This window comes from Ochotona princeps, chromosome 7, assembly GCF_030435755.1.
Source record: "Ochotona princeps isolate mOchPri1 chromosome 7, mOchPri1.hap1, whole genome shotgun sequence".
NCBI lineage: Eukaryota > Metazoa > Chordata > Mammalia > Lagomorpha > Ochotonidae > Ochotona > Ochotona princeps.
This window is the reverse complement of record NC_080838.1, coordinates 3876705-3889859: the sequence shown is the minus strand read 5'-3', so window position 1 is coordinate 3889859 and position 13155 is coordinate 3876705. Positions and strand designations below refer to the sequence as shown.

The following is a 13155-nucleotide window of genomic DNA, read 5'->3' as shown; positions in this document are numbered from 1 at the left end:
TGCAGGAGAGAAGCAGTGTGCACTCCCAGCAGCCTTCGCCTTTGCAGCAGCTCTGTTTAATTCCCTGATTTACTGAGGTACTACAGCTGGAAAAAAAGACTATTCCCTGTGCGTTACAGTCATAAGATTTGGTGAATACTCTGTCCTGACATTTGATTTTGGCAAAGGACTGTCCCATTCTGAACATTCATAAAGTTTCTATCCCTGGTGAATTTCCTATTTCATGAGAACAGATTTTCATAAAAAGGCATTTTGAAGTCACTACTCTCATGTCTGTCCCCCTTTTCTGACTTCACTGACGTCCATAAGACATGGTTTATACAGAAATCTTTTCCAGAGCCATGTATTCATGAGGTCTCTCCCCTATGTTTGTTCCGTGATGTATTCTAAGTTGTGATTTCTAGATAAAGGCTTTTCCAGTGGTGGAATTCATAAGGTTTCTCCCTGGTGGGTGTTTGCCAATGTCTTACAAAGGATGACATATGGCAAAAAGTTTTTCCACACTCATTACATTCGTAAGGTTGTTCCCCTTTTGGAGGATGAAGTAGGTGATTGTACTTAAACTACCAAGGATCCTGTTTCCCAAGTTGGATACCAGGGCCAATTAGTAACAGGATCCAGAAATCATCATCCACTACATAGAAAGGAAAAAGCAAGGTGCCTCCCTCTGGTGAGGATGCAAGGTCATTCAAAGGTTCAACCTGTCTTACATTTGGTCCTAATAGTGTATCAATCAGTGTCAGAGGCAGGAAGAGAGATGAGCACTTACTACACTGATGGAGTGGCAAGTCCGTTCTGAAGCCCTAATGCTTCCCAGAATCCAGCCAGTGGCTGTAATCAGCCCTGACATTGCAGAAGGAGTCAAGAGATCCAGTTTGGAAGGTGATTAGAAATGGAGTGTCCTGAACTAACTGCTATGAGCCATCTGGAGGGAAAAAAGATCTCATAGAAACGACCACTCACAGACCTGGTTAAATGGAGTTACACTGGCCATGCACATCTGCTGTCTATCCACTCTGTATTGCTCACTTAAAACAGCAAGTATTTTAACTAGTTTAAACTCTCCCCATTTCTGAAAAGCTGCGTTTTTATTTGCTTCCTTAAAAATTAGAGGGAAAGCTGCATGTGAACCTGCGCGCGCGCACACACACACACACCATCCATCTGCTACTTCTCTCCCCAGTGGATGACAACAGCTGCAGCTGGACCTGGCTGACTCCAGGAGCCAGTGTTTGGCCCGTCACATGCTCCTCTTATTCCTGTGCATTAGCAGGAAGCTAAGTTAGAGCGACATTGCAGAGGAGACAGAACTAGATCAGATCACATGTATTCCAACATGGGATGAGGGCGTCCCACACAGCAACCTAACACACTGCAGCACAACAAAGGCTTCTGATCTTTATTGTTTAATTTATCTAAAAAGTCCAAATTAGAGAAAGACAGATGCAGAGAGAGATTATTCTGTCTGCTCCGATTCATGCCCCAGTTTGTTGTAATGACCAGGGCTGGGCCAGGCGAAAGCTGGAGCTAAGCACTGCATCTGTGTCTCTCTTATTGGGAGCAGGGACCCAAACACCATGCCAGCTAGATTGAAAGTGGAGCATCCAAGGTTTGAACCAGCATCTGCATGAGATGCAGGCACCACAGGCTGCAGCCCTACCTGCTGTGTCACAATACCAGTTCCAAGGCTTTCCATTTTTACATTTATATTCTCTTCACTCTGTGGCCTACAACCAGCCCGTTATTTTTGAATGGTGAAATTGATATACCTATCTCAAGCATTTAAAAAACCTTTTTTTGGAAAAGGAAATTGATTTGATAAATAAAAAGACTTTGTGAGCACCTGGTTCTCATGCTGAGAGCTCTTCATCCTAGGAAATGGGGAGGGCTTGGAGAGGGGCTGTCCTCTTGCCCATCACTGTGGGGACCTGATACTGAGCTGGTAATGACCTTGCTGTGGATCTCAAATCCCTTCCTGAGATCCATTGAAAGTTATCAACACAAGTTTTTGTTGGTATGCTGGACCATATCTGTGATCACTGGTTGGGTCCTGAGTCTTCCCTGTGGTTCTGTAGGGCACTGGATACCCTCATCTCTCCTGCATTGCTTCCTCCCCTGGTGCCAGAAAGCCCCTCCAGGCGATGCTCAGAGCAGGTGATCATGCTGAATGCCAAGTGGAATGTCCAGCTTGATTGGAAGAAGTGGCTCAGGGAACATCTAGAAGAGGGGGGCACCCATGGACAAAAGCATCTCTAACTCACCACATTTTTTCTGCAGGGAGCCCAGCAAGCAGGTGTTGCATGCCACACCCCCTCAGCTACTTGATCAGCAGGGAGACTCCTGTGTTCTGATCTGTGCGCACGGTCAGGCAAGTGGGCAGGTGAGTGTTTGAGGACTCAGGACTAGAGAGCCGGAGACTTTCAACAGAAATCAGGCTTCCCATTTCTGTGCTCTGGCATGGTCCTAGATCTGGCTCAGGGCTCAGAGCTGGAAGTACAGTGGCAACACATCCTCCGATGGCAAGAAGATGCCTCTTAATGGGTCCCTGCCAGCCCCTTTCCCAGAATGGCCACATGTAGAATGGAGCTCACAGATTCCTCCCACCCCGAGTGCCATGATTGACCAGCTTCCTGATAGCACTTGGACATTTACAGGCTGTCCCTGTGTTGTGCCTCTGTTACTATTGACAAGCTGCTGAGGCTCAGGTCTGGGCTGGCTTGGGCTGCTGGGTCAAGGCAGGTACACTGTAATCACCCCATGGAGCTGCACCGTGAGACCCTTGGAAGTAGCTTGGCAGCCACCACCACAGCTTCCCAAGGCCTGAGTTTCTGAGCCACAGCCCCAATCTTTCTGGCTGTGTAGCATACACTACAGCTCAGGACCTGAGGCCCAATTAGATTCTCCAGATCCAAATACTTTATCTTCCTGGATTTGGGGGGGCATATCCAGGAATAGCATCTGCCCATTTAAGAGAGCCTCCCTCCAAGATGGAGGGGCCAGCATGTGCCTCTGACCTCACAGTGGCAGTTGGATGATTCCATTTTTCATAGAGGGGAGGGGGTGGGATGGTGGGAAGGGGGTATGCCACAGGCTCTAGTGGGATGGATTCAGACCTGCATTATCCTGAAATAGAAAGTTTAATAGAGGGGCCATGACACCCTAGCAGTTGTGTGGTGTGACACCACAGGCCTGTGGGATCCATTTTCCCTGGCTCTCCCTGGTCCCCCATAGCTGGCTCTGCAGTGGTACGTTCCGGTTGCCAGGTTTAGATTTCAGAAAAAAAATCAGTGTTCTTTGCTGCGAGGCCGTGGATGTGGTGGTGACCACTGAAGCTGCCTTGCTTCATGGAGCCGCCAGGAGCCACCCCTCATTCATATGTGGGGTGGTTCCTGGATGAGCTACACGACGTGAGTCTGGGGGCCATGAGGGTTTTGTGATCTGAGCCACTGTTGCCACAGGGTCTGAGGCCAGCCCTCTCCTATGGCCAGGTGTATTGGGTGGTTTATTCCTATGGTAGAGCAGGACCTGGGTATCAGGAACATGAAGAGGGAGCTTCATTGGTTTATTGGTTTATTGGATATCACAAAGTAAGGGAATGGTTCAGAGTGTCAAATGAAGTGTCCTTTTTGTTATGTTTGTTTTAAATTTTGGGCAGGGATCCATGACACATGATTTTTCCAACTGTGACAATTTTGAGGACAAATCTCCCCAAATCAATTTAGTGATGAAACCTCTTGTACTGAAAGGACACTTGAGCTCAGTTGAAAGTTTGGGATTATATCTCATTATCTTCAATGAGGTGAGATTGACGTGCTTTTCAGTGAGATTCTTCACCCTGTTTCATCTTTGTCTTGTTAACAGAAAGGAGATTGTTAAAGCTTAGTGATTGTCAATTCCCAGCGTTACTTTTTTTTTTTTTTTGGTTCAGTTCATTATTAGGTAACAGAGACCTCCTCCCTTTCAGAGTGTATAGTTGTCTTTGTTGCATATTTCCAAGTTTAAAAAAAAACACTAATATTTTTAAAAGACTAAACATTGAGGCAGATGTAATTATGCTGTTCTTTCATTTATTGCACTGTAGCATGAGGGAGGTAGGTGTGTGTGTGTGTGTGTGTGTGTGTGTGTATTCTGAGTGAAGTAACAAAGTTTTGGCCACCAGTATCAAGGTGTCAAGGAGAAGAAGACAACAGTTAGAACAGATCACTAGTATTAAAAAATCAAATGCTTACTGAAGCACACACACCTGCTAGGGAAACTTATAGGCTGGGCAGCTGACATTCTCCTGAATATGGAAGTGTGTAGGCTGAGGAAATATTTAAGCAGTGCAGGCATGAAGCACAGCAGTGCTTTAAGGTAAAAAGCAGCTGTGTTAGTGGCAAGTGGGCGCAGGAACTGATATGTTGGCATGCTTGCTGGCATTGGGGAGCTGTTTGAAGCCTTTTCAGGAGTTAGACCTGGGCCTTCGTAAGGATGTAGGTTAGATGTCAGAGAAGCAAAACTGAAGATAGAGCTGCAGTGATAGGGGACAATGAATGAGGATATACTTAAGCATTGGAAATTAAAATAGATATTGCTTTAATTAGGGATGAGGGAGAAAAAGGATCTGGAATAACTGCCAGCTTTCTGGCTGTGGCACTCTAGGCATCCAAGTGCAGGCATTTGGAGAGTGAAAAACTAGGTGAGAACTAGTTTGGTTTTTCTTTCTTTTTTTGTTGTTGTTCTTTTTCTGTCTCCCCCCCACAAAAAGCTATTATCGGGTTTATTTATTTGCTATAGGTTAATGAACTATAGACAGCAACCTGGGTGTGGGGATTAGAGTTAGAAAAATGATTTTGGAGGGGAGAGTACTTCTTAAAGGGTATTTTTTTAGGCAGAAAGTTCCTAGCAAGTGAACAGTTGCTGTAGAGATTTTGGATTGAAACCTGGAAAGAACTAACCTTGTACTTCAGAAGACTCTTTAAAATGTGTTTTTATTCTCCTTCTTTCTCCTACCTGCCTCCTTTGTTTTTGGTAGAGTAGCATCTGGGGCTTGGCAAAGAAACAACAGAAAAATCTTATTGAGTGATGATGGGTGATAAGCTGACCCAGAGAAAGTTGAAGCACAGAAACAATGTTGGAAGTCTTGAGCTGTGTTGTGCTCAAGACCTATGGTGGGGGTGGGGGAAAGAAATGATTTACAAGGTCACAGTTATGGCATGACTACCATGAATGGGGGGTGGGGAACGTTCACCCTCTGAATTACCTGAGTGTTCCAAATGTTTCGTTCCCATCATAGATAATCAGAGAAACCTATAGAGTTTGGATGCAGGGGTTCAGAATCTAAACACAGGGACCAGAATCATGACATTGCCATTCTATGCTGAAATACTGGCTGTTCCACTTCTGATGTACTTACTCTGATGTACATGGGAAAGAAGCAGAAGCTGGCCCATGTGTTTGGACTGCTGCGGCCCATGTGGGAGACCCAGATGTTGTTGTAGACATTTGATTTGGTCATTCCTAGCTTCTTCTGCTTTTGTGATTGGGGGAAGTGGATAGAAGAGTTATCTCTGTTTCACTCTACTTCTGAAGTAAATAAAATGAGTTCTTTAAAACAGAACTTTAAACTCAAGCTTGTCATTGGTTTTTAAACTTTTTAATTGAGATATTTGTTTGAGAGTTGTGGAGATCGAGTCAGAATGAGAGTGCTTTCACTTGCTTGTCTGCTCCCTGAGTGTCTGCTGTGTCTGGGGCTGAAGCTGGGAGTCATGCATACAACTTAGGTTTCCCATGTGGGGTCAGGAACTCAGTTACTTGAGCCATCACTGCTGCTTCCCATAGTCTGCATTAGCAGCAAGCTGGAGTCAGTACCTGGAACTGGGAATTGAACAAGGTAATTCTGTGGGATGTGAGTATCTTAATCATTAAACAAAAATATCCACTCCACAACATCTATTTGCAAGCTTCAGATAAATATTTTCTTTCCAGTAGGAATATATTTTGTGTAAAATACAGTATAATTTATATATAAAACCCCATTGGTGTTAAAAAGTAACAGAACTTAGGTCACTCAGCTTCTTTTTTTGGCCTTCTTTGTTTCTGTTCTTTTCTTTCGAAGCTATGGGAACACATCTGTATGCTTCCAGTTTAAGAAATCATTGCCTTGGGACTTGGCAGCGTGGCCTAGTGGCTAAGGTCCTTGCCTTGATCCCATATGACCGCTGGTTCTAATCCCGGCAGCTCCACTTCCTCTCTATCTCTCCTCCTCTCAGTGTATCTGACTTTGTAATAAAAAAATAAAATAAATCTTTAAAAAAAAAAAAAAGAAATCATTGCCTTTCCCTCTATTGCACTTCTTTATTGTAGAGTGACAGTAGGTAGAAGTTTGCAGAAAAATATCCTGTGGTGCCTTCTGTGTGGTGATTTTGTTTCCTCAAAAGAAAATGAGGGAGCTGACTATATAGAGTTGTAACTGTGTTTGTAATCAGTACTTATTACCTAAATTGCATTTTAAGAACTTAATTTCCTTTGTCTTTAAGGTTTTGATTACGCTACCTGATACTATTGGACAAAGTCAAGATTCTCGTGGTTTTCCATGGGACTGGAAGATCTATGTAACTGTTGTTGCATGTTTTCTAATTTTCATGTTTTTGTGGAGAATTTTTCAATGTGTAAGTAAACAATACTATACTAAAAAAAGTTCATCCTTTTAGCTGAACAGTTAATATAAGAAATGTGTATTGCTTTTAGGAAAGACAATCACTTATGTTCTATGTCTAATATAAAAACCAAAGGCATTCAGAACAATTTTGTAAGTACAAAATTTTGAAAGAATTTCCTGTAGAAGTTTTCTGTAATATTAAAATACCAAAATTCTTTCATTTCTTGAGAGACATACAGACCAAAAGAAATGTCCACTCTGCTATTTCACTGCTCAGATGCCTCCAACAGCTAGGGATGGGCCAGCTGTGGTTGTGAGTTGAGAACCCAATCAGAGCCTCCTGCATGAGTAGCATGGCCCGAATACGTGAGCTGTTGCTGGTGCCTCCTGTGGTTGGTTTGTATTTGCAGGTCCATGGAGGCAGGAGGTAGAGCTGGAGATTGAACCCAAGCCCTGTCCTTTGGATTGTGACCATCTTACCAGACTGTTTTCCATCAGTAGGTCAAGTTCAGAAGTTTATTATGGTTACTGATAATTGATGTACTTAGTTTCTTCAAGCTTAGTTTATTAACTTCTTCTACTTACCAAAAACAAACAAACAAACAAAAACACATTTATTTGAAATGTAGCAAGAGAAATAGAGGGAACAAGCAATTAATCTTGTAATGACTGGTCATTCTTCAAGTGGCTGTAATAACTAAAGCCTGGGTCAGAATGCAGCCCAGAAATTGCATCTGTGTCTTCCCCCGTATGTGCCAGGAATTCAAATTCTTGAGCAACCATTTGCTGCTTCCCAAGTCAGTAATGGAATTGGACTGTAAATGGAGCTGCTGATCTCTTGGAGAAACTGATCCCGTTTCCAAGATATGCTCCTTTCCTGTGGAACTTGAGGGTGACATCATGCAGCCACTCCCTTTCCTGGGTCAAGAGAGCCGTGCAGCAGGAAGGAGTGCACTCTCTCCTTATGAACATAGATAAAAACACAAGCTTCTCTTTTTCTCACTTTCCTTATGCTACACATGTATCCCCAAATGTGTCTGTGATCTCTTCATCATTAACATAAACATTACAGAAAATAGTTTTAAAAGGTATGGTGAAAGAAAGATCTATTTGAAAGGCATAGTTGGAGGGGGAGATGAAGACTGAGGGAGGGGAGTTATTTTTTCATCTTCTGGTTCACTCCCAAAATTTTGGCTACAACCAGTGAGGCTGAGCCAGGCCAAAAGATGACAGGAGCCAGGAGCTTTTTCCAGTGTCCTAAGTGGGTGCATGGGCCCAATAACATGGGCCACCTCTTACTGCTTTCCTGGGTGCATTCACAAGGAGCTGGATTTGAAATAGAGCAACCAGTGTCCATATGAGATGCTGCTATCACAGATGATAGCATAACATACTATGGCATCATAAGGGCTCTCTAAGGGTCTTTTAACTTGTTATTCTGCTTTGAATATAATGCGTCTAGCCATAAAATTCCTTTTCTCTATCTTTTAGACTTCTGCAGACTTAAAGTTAGGATGTCTTTTTGTAAACATGGAGAAATTTTTTCTTCATTTTAAAAATTATTTTCTCTTTTTGAACTAATGTTTTTCAGATATTGCTTTTCTTTTTATTTTTCATTTTTTTAATTTTGAAGATCTATTTATTTTTATTGGAAAGGCAGATTTACAGAGACAAGGAGAGAAGAGGACGATCTTCCATCTGCTAGTTCACTCTCCAAAGTGTACCCATGGTTTGAATGGAATTGATCAGAAGACAGAAAATCCAAGCTCTTCTTCTAGGTTTCCCACATGGGTACAGGTGCCAAGCCTTTGGACCATCCTTCAGTTCTTTCCCAGGCCACAAGCATAGAGCTGGATGGGAAGTTGAGCATCCAGGATGAGATCTGGCACCCTTATGGGATACTGAGTGCTGGCAGGCAGAGGATTAAGCAGTTGGGCTGATTTTTTTCCTTTAAGCTTGAGGGAGTTTCTCAAAATAATGTTTTGATTCACTAATTTACCATTGTAGCATTCTATTATACCCAATTTTTCCTTGTTTAATTTTATTTGTATCCATATTTTATAGCTGAATTAAGTTTTCTTTTATTTTCTTCCTCATCCCTAATGGGGCTGTTGAAAATGGATTTTTTAACTTTATTATTCGATAAAGATCAAAGAAAAGTAAGGTTTGCTTTACTGTTTTCTTTACAATCAGTTCAGATGTGTCCAGTTGATGATATCTATCATATTTATTTTGAATGTTAGCATTAGGGAATGTGATAATAGTTTTCTGAAAATATTTCTTTTAGTGCCAGATTTTTTTAGGGAAAGTAAATCAGTGAAATGAAACAGGAATCTTTACAAAAAACTATTTCAGAGCTGTTTATATACTACTTAATTTAAGAATTTGAAAGGAAGACTTTCACATGTAGATTTTCTCATTGGAAATAGAGCATTTGTCATGGAGAAATTATTTGTAACATTTACATTGGCAGAAATTAACTTGGATTTACCTAAATGTATATTTGCTTTAACATCTTTTGTTCAAAATTTGTTTCAGGTTAAGAATTGTGGTTTTACAGGTAAGCTTTTTTTATTGTTCTGTTTTAGATCTCATAATTTTTGTGTATAATCTGAAAACTTACAGTTTACTATATGTTTTTAGTGAAAAACAAAAGGCTTGCTGTAGAAGTTTCTGGAATAATACAAGAAAAACATGGACTACTTGACAAACATAGCTTTGCAGATAAAGAGGTAAGACAATTTTGAAAATAAAAAATAAGAGCCAGAAAACTAATTATTATGTTCATAGTTTTGTGTAAATAGTTTATTTGGAGTGTAATACAGCATTATGCTGTTCTTCACTTCAACATTTAACAGTTCTTACTAATTTTAGCCATTGTGTTAGGAGTGACATTGTCTCATTCTGGTTTTACCCTGTGTTGTCTTAATGAGTTTGTTTATATATCTTTGAACCACTTGAATTTTCTTTTTATGGACTTGCTTTTTCACATTTAAAAAAGCATATTCATATTTTCCTTTTAATAATTTTCCTACATTTTATAAGGGAGTCCTTTTTTCATTATGTGTATTTCAGTTATGGTTTTCTAATCTGGCTCTTGCAAACAGGTGTTTTCATAAGTTCACTCTGTGTGAAGCTCTGCCTTCCAAACAAATAAGTAAATGTTTATTAGAATAATTTATAGTTTGTGCTCACGGTGTTGGTTTGTTTCAGAATGAGAATTTAGAGCCATCTTTGAAACATTCCAGCGTTGAGGAGTCCAATAAAGCACAAGCTTTGAAGGTAAAGAAACCAAATGGCCTCCTTTTCAAAGCTGGGGCAAATATTGTTGCTGATGACTAACATAGACTTTATAGATAGTATATTGTCAGTAAAGTAAGTTACAAAGAAGTGTGAAAGAATAATTTAGCTTTTATAACTTAAAAATGGTTAAATATTAGAAATAGGTCATTGCTAGGTAGCATGTTTTGACTGAGGCATATTCAGTTCACGGTAGAGCTCACTAGAAGCTGTTTGTTCTTCCTTCCTGGAAAATTCCTGAAGTGACCTTTGCTTTTTTGGACCCAGTTTACTCCACAAGGAGACGAAGGATTCATTACAACAATTTCAGGAATAGTTGTCAGCAATAAATTACCTAAACTGTGTGATGGTATTTACCTTTGTGTAATCTTCAGAACACTGGGAATTATTCAGCATCAGATCAGGGATTTGCATTGTAAATACTGATATGCTGCTAAGTGTTTCAGAACTGGCTGTCCAAAAATCATTTGCTGAGTTCTGAGGAAAAAAGAATGTTCCCCCATGGCTGGTCTCAAGTTACCAACCTGAGGTTACTGAATGAGGAGTATTCTCATGATTCAGCTTTCCTGAGCCTGGTGTGATTCAACTCCTTGTAAGGAAAATATACTACACTTTAGTTCAATTAAGATGGATTAAGTTAAGTGACTAGAATATGCCACTACCACTTAAAGATCGGGATGTGAAAAGCAGGGAGTAATAACGCAGTACAGAAGAGGTCTGCTTCCACCGATGTGAAGTTAGAAGGTGGTAGTCACTTTAATTAGGTGTAGGAGTTCAATTCCATGTGGCAGTTTCAATCACTGATGTCTTTCATCATCAGAACATCTGTTTGTCATTAATTTCCTTGTGCAGTGCAAAGGATGGTATAAATTGTATTGCAAATATGATATATCTATCAATGCTTTCTTCCTGTGTTACCTAATAATATCAAAAGCATATTGATAACCTCTTATACTTGCTGACCCTTTAAAACACCATCGTAGTAGTAATTGACTAATGGTTTGATGACTTAGAAGAATTTTACAAGACATTTGGCATGCTAACAGAACTGGAAAAACTCAATAGCAAACACATTTACTCAACCTGGAGTATATGTGTAGACAAACTGAAATAATGGAATATGCCAGCCTGTTGTGAAGGCATTTCAGTTATGTAACATACCAGAAAAATTAGCTAATTGGATATTTTGGAATCTTTTTTCTTGTATTACTAATTAAAAAGACATAGCATTTATTTTCAGCGGTAGTAGTCATAACTGAATACAAACTGTGTGAGAATTTGCACGAATTTAGTAGTTGAATCTAGAAAAAAAATTAAACCAGTAGAGCAGGTAGAGTATTTCTGATTCAGGTCACAGAATTGCTATAAAAATAGTCAAATTTAGAGAGATAGGAAAAATAAGTTTTTTTTTTTTTTCAGCAGCACAATAGAGCTTTTTTTAAAAAATTTATTTTTGCTTGCTTTACATTTGAAACTTTTGATTTTGTTTTTTCAACTTTAAATAAGTTTGTTGAAGGCTCAAATGGCAGAGGCATATTTATTACATTATTTAAAATTTTAATTGCAGTTATTTTAATTCAATATCAAATATGAAGAAATCTTGATTTTATTTAATTCTGATGTTATTACATTATAATGAATTAGGTTATTTCACCTTTTTTGTTTTAGAATGCTTTAAAGCAAAGGTTGGCAAACTCTACACAGTGGATTCTCCACCAGTTTCTTTTTTCTGTTTGATTTTTCATGATATAGTTCCGTAGGCTCAAGGATTTCCTCTCTCACCCCACCTGTTTTTTTGTTAAAAAAAAAAAAATGTTGTACGGCACAATGCTGCTCATTCAGTTAGAATTATCTTTGTTTCTAATTAACATAGTATGTGTGAATAACTGTGATAGAGATTGTGTGGCCTGCAAGCCTGAACTGTTTATTCTCTGTGAAGAAGCTTGTTGGCACCTGCTTGTTGGCACTTTGTTCTGACAATCATTAGGATCTATGAACTAGACTTAACTTATACTCCATGTGTTTGGATGTAGTCACCTGATTCCCTAACTACAAATTACCACATATGTCTTACAAAGTTGACTTTTCTTTTAGGAAACGCATGAAAAGCTGGAGAGTTGCAAATTCAATGTACAGGATGACATTTTGTTTTTAGAAAAACAATTAGAAAAAGAGAAATCTGAACATTTTGAACAAAACGCATTGGTAAGACTTTTTGTATTTAATGAAAATATTATAAAATGCTAATGGGGTTTCAAAATGTAATGTTATTGGCCAAAGTATAACATGTACTATACAAAAAGGTAAGGAATATAGAGGTCAAAAAATGGAGAACACCATTTTCCAGATCCTCTGTTTTCCCTTCCTTAGATGCCATATGTGAAGTAGGGTTTTTTTTTTTTGCATATTTTCTTACAGAACTTTCTACATTCACTACTGATGTAGGCCATATAAATCATTTATGTTGAATGATCACATACACACTGTATAGTTTTTATTCATTAAAAATTTTGGTTAGGACATTGTAAATATGAGCAGTTAAAATCATGATGTGTGTAAGGAGTAATGTACATTATGTACCTTAAGTGTTGTGAAGTATCAAAGTTGAGATGTGGCATCTTGAAAATTGGAGGGGTTTAGTAAATACTTCTCTACTAACTGATACTTTCTTTCCAGGCAAAACAAAGCATCCAGACCCTGGATGATGAAAGAAAATTCCTCCAATCACAAATTGCTACAGTAAGTTGAATTTGTCTTAACACTTGTAGGTCTGTTGCTTTTGCAAATAAATTAAATTTGATTATTGCTTTTATTATTCAGGAATACTATTTGATGTTAGGGTTTCAGAGGTAGATGATCTTCAGTTTACACACACACACACACACACACACACACATAAGGCAATTGATGAAAGTTTATTGTAACACTGTACACATATTTGAAAAGCTGTTGCTATAAACTGAGTCCTGTTGAAGATGCTTGGTGTTTAACATATTAAGGCAGAAAAACTCTCATAAAGTTAGCTTTTAGTGGATGAGATACAGAATACATTGTTCACAAAATTTGCTATGCAATACATGGACATTGATAACAGGTTATGTCATTTGTCCAAGGTTACATGGCAAATTGGTGGCAGAACTATACTCTGATTCTAGGTTTTTTCTTCCTGCTATGCTGGGCTGCCTCTGTTGGCATGTTGTTTCCATGCTTTAGGA

General features: G+C 39.3%; 1 protein-coding gene across 1 annotated transcript in view; it reads left to right on the top strand.

The window, feature by feature from the left end:
* LOC131480858 (midasin-like) overlaps positions 1-13155 on the top strand; it is a 304439-nt gene that overhangs the window by 94090 nt on the left and 197194 nt on the right. The gene's annotated exons all lie outside the window — the stretch shown is intronic.